Source organism: Cervus elaphus, chromosome 3, assembly GCF_910594005.1.
Source record: "Cervus elaphus chromosome 3, mCerEla1.1, whole genome shotgun sequence".
Lineage (NCBI taxonomy): Eukaryota > Metazoa > Chordata > Mammalia > Artiodactyla > Cervidae > Cervus > Cervus elaphus.
The window spans coordinates 55,095,141-55,105,314 of record NC_057817.1 but is presented as its reverse complement, the minus strand read 5'-3'; positions in this window follow the sequence as shown (position 1 = coordinate 55,105,314).

Here is a 10,174-nt window from a genome sequence, read left to right as displayed (position 1 = left end):
GCAAGTCGGGTACCACTGCAAAAAAATAAATAAATAAATTGTATTTGCTTTTGTTTTATTTTGTCTCATTTTGTTTCTGTAAAAATACTCTTAACAAAACATTCTTGTGATTAAATCTTTATATACTTCCTTGTATTTTCCTTAGGATACTGTCTTGCAAGAATAATGGCTTTGTCCAAAAAAAAAAGTCGCCTTTTGTAAGCCTCTCATTAACATTTTTAAAAATTGTGATAAAATATACATATTTTAAACATTTTTTAAGTAAAACTGCAGTGGCATTAAGTACATTCACAACATTGTGTAACTATCACCACTGTCTATTTCCAGAACTATCTTATCTCAAGTAAAAACTCTCTACCCACTGAAGCAATAATTCCCCACTCCACTTCTCCCAGCCCCTATTAACCTCTACTCTACCTATCATCTCTATGAACTTGCCTACTCTAGGTGCCTCATTTAAGTGGAATTATATGATGTTTGTCCTTTTCTGACTTCTTTCACTTGCATGTTTCCAAGGTTCAATCATCTTGTAGCATGTAGCAGAATTTTATTCATTTTATGGCTAACATTATATTATATGTATATACCACATTTTCTTTATTCATTCATCTGCTGATGGAAACTTGGGTTTTTCCTGATGTGGGGCTAAAGGCCTCTAATCTTTTTGATAAATTGTCCCTACAAGAAGGCTTTGACAATGTTCACTACGAGAAGTATATATGCACCCATTTCTCTGATACCTATGAACACTATACTCTATTTTATTAGCAAAATAGTAGTAAAATATATCCTATTGTTGTCTTACTTTTCATTCCTGATAAAGACACATTACATTTGGAAAAACAAAGATAGCAGTGCAAGACAGAAGACAATGTCTTTAAAGAATGACATCTTTGAAGTAAAAAAAAAATGCAAACTATAATTCTATAACGAGGGAAAATTTAATTTTTTATTTCTGACATGGAAAAGTAATCTGACAGATTAGCTCTCCCACCATTCAATTAAAAAAACTAGAAAACTACAGAATAGATGAAATAACTGTTTTCAGATATTGGACAAAGGCAACACAAGATCGCAATCCTTGAGAGAAGAGGAAAGAAAACAAATTATGTTAACCTTCAATTCTCCCAACTATCTGACAAGAGATATTCTCCAAACAATATTACAGGGACAGCAAATCCAAGCAGAGTACAGTGGTTTTGCTAAGATGAAGGGACAGAGATTAGATTTTGGGAAGACTGAGGAGGTATGATCTTGTGGAAGAGCATACTAGAGAGATGTTCAGTTCAGTCGCTCAGTCGTGTTCGACCCTATGACCCCATGAATCGCAGCACGCCAGGCCTCCCTGTCCATCATCAACTCCCAGAGTTTACCCAAACCCATACCCATCGAGTTGGTGATGCCATCCAGCCATCTCATCCTCTGTTGTCCCCTTCTCCTCCTGCCCCTGATCCCTTCCAGCATCAGGGTTTTTCCAGTGAGTCAACTCTTCGAATCAGGTGGCCAAAGTACTGGAGTTTCAGCTTCAGCATCAGTCCTTCCAATGAACACCCAGGACTGATCTCCTTTAGGATGGACTGGTTGGATCTCCTTGCAGTCCAAGGGACTCTCAAGAGTCTTCTCCAACACCACAGTTCAAAAGCATCAATTCTTCGGCACTCAGCTTTCTTCACAGTCCAACTCTCACATCCATACATGACCACTGGAAAAACCATAGCCTTGACTATATGGACCTTTGTTGGCAAAGTAATGTCTCTGCTTTTTAATATGCTATCTATGTTGGTCATAACTTTCCTTCCAAGGAGTAAGCGTCTTTTAATTTCATGGCTGCAATTACCATCTGCAGTGATTTTGGAGCCCCCCAAAATAAAGTCTGATGCTGTTTCCACTGTTTCCCCATCTATTTCCCATGAAGTTATGGGACCAGATGCCATGATCTAGAAGAGAGCTACGCAAAAAAGGAGCTCCACGAATTTTCATAGTGGCCCTGTGAGTCTTTGACTAATAAATAGACTGCCCATCCATGGAGGTGCAAGGGGAAATCACATGAAACTGGCCAAAAGTCAACTACCAGGTAAAAAACAGCTGCTGAAAAATTACAAAGTGAAAAATTACTGACACCTACATAGGGATGGGAAAATTTGGGTTCCAACCAGTCATACTGAACAGACCTTGTTGAATACTTAGAGCATTCAGTAGAGATCTCAAAAACGCTATGCCTTAGAAGTAGGACTCTGTAAACCTAAGAGTAAAACTACTCTAGACCTATGCTAACATAGTTTAAACACACGCCTCAAAAGTATCAAGCTGATAGTCAGGTAAATTAGCTGCCTGCCAAAACAAAATCCAATACTCTTTAAAAGAGAGAAATAAAATCCAGAAACTCAACAATGTAACATTTACAATGTCTAGCATCTGATAAAAAATTACTAGGCTTGCTTCTTCCAGCCACCAAATAAATTAATTAAATTAAAAAAGAAAATGTGATCTATAGTCAGCAGAAAAATCAGACAATGAAAATAGAGTATTGTATGGCTAAGTCCCTTTGCTGTTCCCCTGAAACTATCACAACATTGTTTGCTAATTAGCTATACCCCAATACAAAACTAAAAGTTTTTAAATAAATAAAGAAAAATAGACCCCAAAATGACAGCATTTATGAAATTAATGGGTAAGAATTTTTCACCATCTATTATAAGTTCAAGAAAAAAGAAAACCAAAAATAAAGTGAGAAAAGAAATAGAGACTACAAAAAAAAAAAAAAAAAAAGAAATAGAGACTACAAAAAAGAAATGGAAAAAATACTGTTATGGCTAAGAGCAAATTAAACAATGCAATTAAAAATCAGTGATCTTGAAGGCATAGAAATAAAAAACTGTCTAAAGTTAAGCAGAGAAAGAAAATAAAGCTGGCAGGGGGATAAATAGAGCCTCAGTTACCCGTTGGACAATATCAAGTATTCTACCATACATGTGATTTGGAGAAACATAAAAGAATATTTGAAGAAATAATGGCAAAAAAAAAAAAATTCACCACATTTAATGAAGAAAATATCAACACACCCAGATCCAAAAAGTTTGATGAACTACAAGCAGCATAAACACAAAGAAAATGATACCAACACACAGTATTGACAAAATTGCTGAAAACCAATGATGAACCAGAGATCAAATTGCCAACATCTATTGGATCATAGAAAAAACAAGAGAATTCCAGAAAACATCTACTTCTGTTTTATTGATCACACCAAAGCCTTTGACTGTGTAGCTCACCACAAACTGTGGAAAATTCTTCAAGAGATGGGAATACCAGACCACCTGACCTACCTCCTGGGAAATTTGTATGCAGGTCAGGAAGCAACAGTTAAAACTAGCCAGGGAACAACAGATTTGTTCCAAATTGGGAAAGGAAGGCATCAAGGCTGTATATTGTCACCCTGCTTATTTAACTTATATGCAGAGCACATCATGCAAAATGCCAGGCTAGATGAAGCACAAGCTGGAATCAAGATTGCCAGGAGAAATATCAATAATCTCAATGCAAATGATACCACTCTTATGGCAAAAAGTGAAGAAGGACTAAAGAGCCTCTTAATGAAAGTGAAAGAGGCGAGTGAAAAAACTGGCTTAAAACTCAGCATTCAAAAAACAAAGATCATGGCATCTGGTCCCATCACTCCATGGCAAATAGATGGGGAAACAATGGAAACAGCGACAGACTTTATTTTTGGGGGGCTCCAAAATCACCACAGATGGTGACTGCAGCCATGAAATTAAAAGATGCTTGCTCCTTGGAAGAAAAGTTATGACCAACCTAGACAGCATATTAAAATGCAGAGACATTACTTTGGCAACAAAGGTCCATCTGGTCAGCTATGGTTTTTCCAGTAGTCACATATGGATGTGAGAGTTGGACTATAAAGAAAGCTGAGCACTGAAGAATTGATGCTTTTGAACTGTGGTGTTGGAGAAGACTCTTGTGAGTCCCTTGGATCCAAGGAGATCCAACCAGTCCATCCAGAGGAGATCAGCTCTGAGTGTTCATTGGAAGGACTGATGCTGATGGTGAAACTCCAATACTTTGGCCACCTGATGCAAAGAACTGAGTCATTGGAAAAGGCCCTGATCCTGGGAAAGATTGGGCGCAGGAGGAGAAGAGGGTGACAGAGGATGAGATGGTTGGATGGCATCACCGACTCAATGGACATGAGTTTGAGTAAACTCCGGGAGGTGGTGATGGACAGGGAAATCTGGCACGCTGCAATCTGTGGGGTCTCAAAGAGTCAGACATGACTGAGTGACTGAACTGAACTGAACTGAATGATAAAAATGACATTTGAAAAAAAGCCAGAGAAAAAGATCATTATATATATGGAAGCAAATATAAGAATACCCATTAACTCTGAATCGAAACAATGCAAGACAGAAAACAATGGAACAATGCCTTTAAAGTACTAAATGAAAAATGTGTCAGTCTAGAATTCTATACCCAGTGGAAATATCCACCAAAAAAGGAAGACAAAAGATAATTTTAACACAAATGCAAGTTTGAAAAAAAAAGTATCCCTTACATACAAGAAACGTTAAAGGAAGTTCTTAAAGTTGAAGAAAAAAGACACCAAATGGAAACAGATCTATACAAAAGAATTAAAGGCATGGAAATAGCAAACATATGGACAGATACAAAAGACATTTTAAAAATTGTTTAGAGTTCCCTGGAGGACTAGTGTTTAGGACTCAATGCTTTCACTGCTGTGGCTCACGTTCAGTCCTTGGTTGAGGAAATAAGATCCTGCAAGCCACACAGCATGCCCAAAAAAAGAACTGTTTAAAAATAAACTCCTTAAGACAAAAATAGTAATAATGTACAATGGGCTATAATATATGTAGAAGTAAAATATATGACAACAATAGTAAAAAGAATGGGAGAAGGAAAAATGGAAATACACTTTTGTAAATTTTTCCATTATATGTGAAGCCATATAATATTATTTGAACATAGACTACAATAAGTTAAAGATATATATGGTAAACTCTAGAGCAACTACTGAAAAAATTTTAAATATTTAATTAATAGATAAAATGAAATACTAAAAATACTCAATCTAAGTTCAGAAGGAAAATAAAGGAGCAAAAATAGATACAACAAGTACCATGGTTGGGAAACTTAAACCTGGCCATATCAATTGGAATTGTCTGTTTATGGACTTTGCCCATTTTTCTACTGGAGAGGTTGTCTTTTTGCATTGATCTGCAAGAGCTTTTTGTGTAACAAAATATAAATCCTTTGTTATATATGTTTTCTGCCTTGAATGTTATGCTCACAAAATCTTTCCCTGCCCAAAATAGATAACATTTTGACAAGGCAGATGAGAATAGTATAAACTTAAATAAATGTGGACTCAGAAAACTAAAAATAGACTTACAATATGATCCAGCAATCCCACTCCTGGACATATAACTCAAAAAGACACGTGCAACCTTATGTTCATAGAGACATTATTCACAATAACCAGAACATGGACGGAACCTACGTCCATCACCATCTGAATGGATGAAGAATATGTGGTACTGGAGGACTTCCTTGATGGTCAGTGGTTAAGAATTCACCTGCCAATGCAGGGGACACAGGTTCAACCCCAGGACTGGGAAGATCCCACATACCTTGGGGCAATGAAACCCAGGCATCACAACTACTGAAGCCAAAACGCCCCAGAGCCCACACTCCAGAGCAGGAGAAGCCAGGGCACAACAGCCAGAGAAACCCACCTACATCAATAAAGACCCAGCATGGCAGAAAAAAAAGGTACAAACTACAAGAATATATTGTAAAGCACAGGGGATATAGCCAGTATTTTATTATAACTACAAATGGAGCATAACATTTTAAAATTGTGAATCACGATGTTGTACACCTGGAACTTATATAATGTTATAAATCAACTATGCCTTGATAAAATGAAAAAAGTTAAAAAAAATTATAATAAATAAATAAAATGAAAAAAGTTATTGCTCACAATTCTATAAGCTGGAAATCTGAGATCAGGAAGCCAGCATGATCAGTTAAGTTTCCTTTCCCAGGTCTCAGATTTCTTGTTTCCTCACATAGTGAAAAGGGCTTGGGAGTTTTGTGGAGTCTTTTATATGAGAATGTTAGTCCCGTTTGTGATTATCTGGGTCATGAAGATCTTTTTTCGTATAGTTCTTCTGTGTATTCTTGCCACCTCTTCTTAATATCTTCTGCTTCTGTTAGGTCCATACCATTTCTGCCCTTTATTTTGCCCATCTTTGCATGAAATGTTCCCTTGGTATCTCTAATTTTCTTGAAGAGATCTCTAGTCTTTCCCATTCCATTGTTTTCCTCTATTCCTTTGCACTGATCACTGAGGAAGCCTTTCTTATCTCTCCTTGCTATTCTTTGCAACTCTGCATTCAAATGGGTATATCTTTCTTTCCTTTTCTCCTTTGCTTTTCACTTCTCTTCTTTTCACAGCTATTTGTAAGGCCTCCTCAGACAGCCATTTTGCTGTTTTGCATTTCTTTTTCTTGGGGATGGTCTTGATCCCTGCCTCCTATACAATCTCATGAACCTCCGTACATAGTTCTTCAGGCACTCTGTCTATCAGATCTAATCCCCTGAATCTATTTCTCACTTCCACTGTAAGGGATTTGATTTAGGTCATACCGGAATGGTCTAGTGGTTTTCCCCACTTTCTTCAATTTCAGTCTGAATTTGAAAGCAAGGAATTCATGATCTGAGCCACAGTCAGCTCCTGGTCTTGTTTTTACTGGCTGTAAGAGCTTCTCCATCTTTGGCTGCAAAGAATATAATCAATCTGATTTCAGTATTACCATCTGGTGATGTCCATGTATAGAGTCTTCTCTTGTGTTTGTTGGAAGAGGGTGTTTGCTATGACCAGTGAGTTCTCTTGGCAAAACTCTATCAGCCTTTGCCCTGCTTCATTCTGTACTCCAAGGTCAAATTTGCCTGTTACTCCAGATGTTTCTTGACTTCCTATTTTTGCATTCCAGTCCCCTATAATGAAAAGGACATCTTTTTGGGGTGTTACTTCTAGAAGGTCTTATAGGTCTTCATAAAACAGTTCAACTTCAGCTTCCTCAGCATTACTGGTTGGGGCACAGACTTGGACTACTGTGATATTGAATTATTTGCCTTGGAAACAAACAGAGATCATTTTGTTGTTTTTGAGATTGCATCCAAGTACTGTATTTCAGACTCTTTTGTTGACCATGATGGCTATTCCATTTCTTCTAAGGGATTCCTGCCCACAATAGTAGATATAATGGTCATCTGAGTTAAATTCACCCATTCCAGTCCATTTTAGTTCACTGATTCCTAAAATGTCAACGTTCACTCTTGCCATCTCCTGTTTGACCACTTCCAATTTACCTTGATTCACGGACCTAACATTCCTGGTTCCTATGCAATATTGCTCTTTACAGCATCAGACTTTGCTTCTATCACAGTCACATCTACAACTGGGTGTTGTTTTTGCTTTGGCTCCGTCTCTTCATTCTTTCTGGAGTTATTTCTCCACTGATCTCCAGTAGCATTTTGGGCATCTACCAACCTGGGGACTTCATCTTTCAGTGTCCTTTTTGCCTTAGGAAAAAAGATAGGCCTTAGGAAGTGGGCCTTAGGAAGCATCACTATGAACAAAGTTAGTGGATGTGATGGAATTCCAGTTGAGCTATTTCAAACCCTAAAAGATGATGCTGTGAAAGTGCTGCATTCAATATGCCAGCAAATTTGGAAAACTCAGCAGTGGCCACAGGACTGGAAAAGGCCAGTTTTCATTCCAATCTCTAAGAAAGGCAATGCCAAAGAATGCTCAAACTACCGCACAATTGCACTCATCTCACACGCTAGTAAAGTAATGCTCAAAATTCTGCAAGTGAGGCTTCAACAGTACATAAACCATGAACTTCCAGATATTCAAGCTGGTTTTAGAAAAGGCAGAAGAACCAGAGATCAAATTGCCAACATCCACTGGATCATCAAAAAAGCAAGACAGTTCCAGAAAAACATCTACTTCTGCTTTATTGACTATGCCAAAGCCTTTGACTGTGTGAATTACAACAAACTGTGGAAAATTCTTAAACAGATGGTAATACCAACCCACCTGACCTGCCCCTTGAGAAATCTGTATGCAGGTCAGGAAGCAACAGTTAGAACTGGACATGGAACAACAGACTGGTTCCAAATTGGGGAAGACGTGTGTCAAGGCTGTATATTGTCACCCTGCTCATTTAACTTATATGCAGAGTACATCATGAGAAATGCTGGGCTGGAAGAAGCGCAAGCTGGAATCAAGATTGCCAGGAGAAATATCAGTAACCTCAGATATGCAGATGACACCACCCTTATGGCAGAAAGTGAAGAAGGACTAAAGAGCCTCTTAATGAAAGTGAAAGAGGAGAGTAAAAAATTTGGCTAAAAACTTAACATTCAGAAAACTAAGATCATGGCATCTGGTGCCATCACTTCATGGCAAATAGATGGATAAACAGTGGAAACAGTGACAGACTTTATTTTGGGGGGCTCCAGAATCACTGCAGATGGTGACTGTAGCCATGAAATCAAAAGATGCTTGCTCCTTGGAAGGAAAGTTATGACCAACCTAGACAGCATATTAAAAAGCAGAGACATTACTTTGCTAACAAAGGTCCGTCTAGTCAAGGCTATGGTTTTTCCAGTAGTAATGTATGGATGTGAGAGTTGGACTATAAAGAAAGCTGAGTGCCAAAAAACTGATGCTTTTGAACTGCGGTGTTGGAGAAGACTCTTGTGAGTTCCTTGGACTGCAAAGAGATCCAACCAGTCCATCCTAAAGGAAATCAGTCCTGAATATTCATTGGAAAGGCTGATGCTGAAGCTGAAACCCCAATATTTTGGCCACCTCATGGGAAGAGCTGACTCATTTGAAAAGACCCTGATATCGGGAAAGATTGAGGGCAGGAGGAGAAGGGGACGACAGAGGATGAGATGGCTGGATGGCATCACTGACTCAATGGACACAAGTTTGAGTAAACTCTGGGAGTTGGTGATGGACAGGGAGGCCTGGTGTGCTGCGGTCCATGCGGTCGCAAAGAGTTGGATACAACTGAGCTACTGAACTGAACTGAACTAGTTCCATTCATGAGAACTCCACCCTCATAAACTAATCACCTCCCAAAGGTCTCACCTCCTAATACCCTTTGGGGGTTAGGATTTCAACATCTGAATTTGGGGTGACATGAACATTCAGACCATAGCCACTGTTTTGATTATTTGATGAAGGAGCTTGGTCTCCATTAGGTGGATGAAAGGGAAATGACCAAAGATTGTTGTCTGATGAAATGATACCATCAATGTTGGGCTTAGGGGAAGTAAATCTTTTTGAAGAACAAAGTGTGTGGAACTGATTGGGGAAGTGGGTGGTAGAGAGATCTAAGTTGGAGATTAGTTAGTGTGTTTTTGCAGTAGCTCAGACAAGTAGTGACTAAGATACCTAGATAAGGATTAAAAATTATATGACTTGTAAAAACCAATAGCCTCAGGCTGCTTTCAGTGTTTGGAGATACTGGATAGGCCTATCTTATAGATGGTCTGGTTAGAGAAAGATTAGGAATTATTAACACAGAGGTAATTATTGAAATCACAGGAGTAAATTAAGTCACTGGTGAAGATTTGAGTACAGCAGAACTTTGTGGATTTCTACAATGTTGGAGGGCTCCTATTCATCCTTCCAGACTTAGCCTAAGTATCTTCTCTGAGGAACCTCCCCTAATTACCACCTGCCTGTCTTCACCCCTACAGTTGACTTAGGAATACCTTCTTGGCTTCCACAGCAATCTGTGTATGACCCTAACATAGTATAGTTCGAACTTTATTATTGTTGAGTGTCTGCCTGTTTTTCTTGAGGTTCTAGAAAGGAGGTACCAAAACTTATCCAGCTTTGGATTCTCGTCTCCTACAGAAGTCTTTTCGAAAATGTCTGCTGAATGTAACCAAATACCATGTCTTGCTGCTTTCCCAAGGAAGCAACATCTCTCTCCCCACCTCTCAGTCAATTCTTTTATTAATACCCCCCACTCAGCCAGTTATCTGTTTGGGGATATAATCTCCATCCCTCCCACTGCAGTTCAGCAGCTTCTTTGAACTCCAGGGGAGA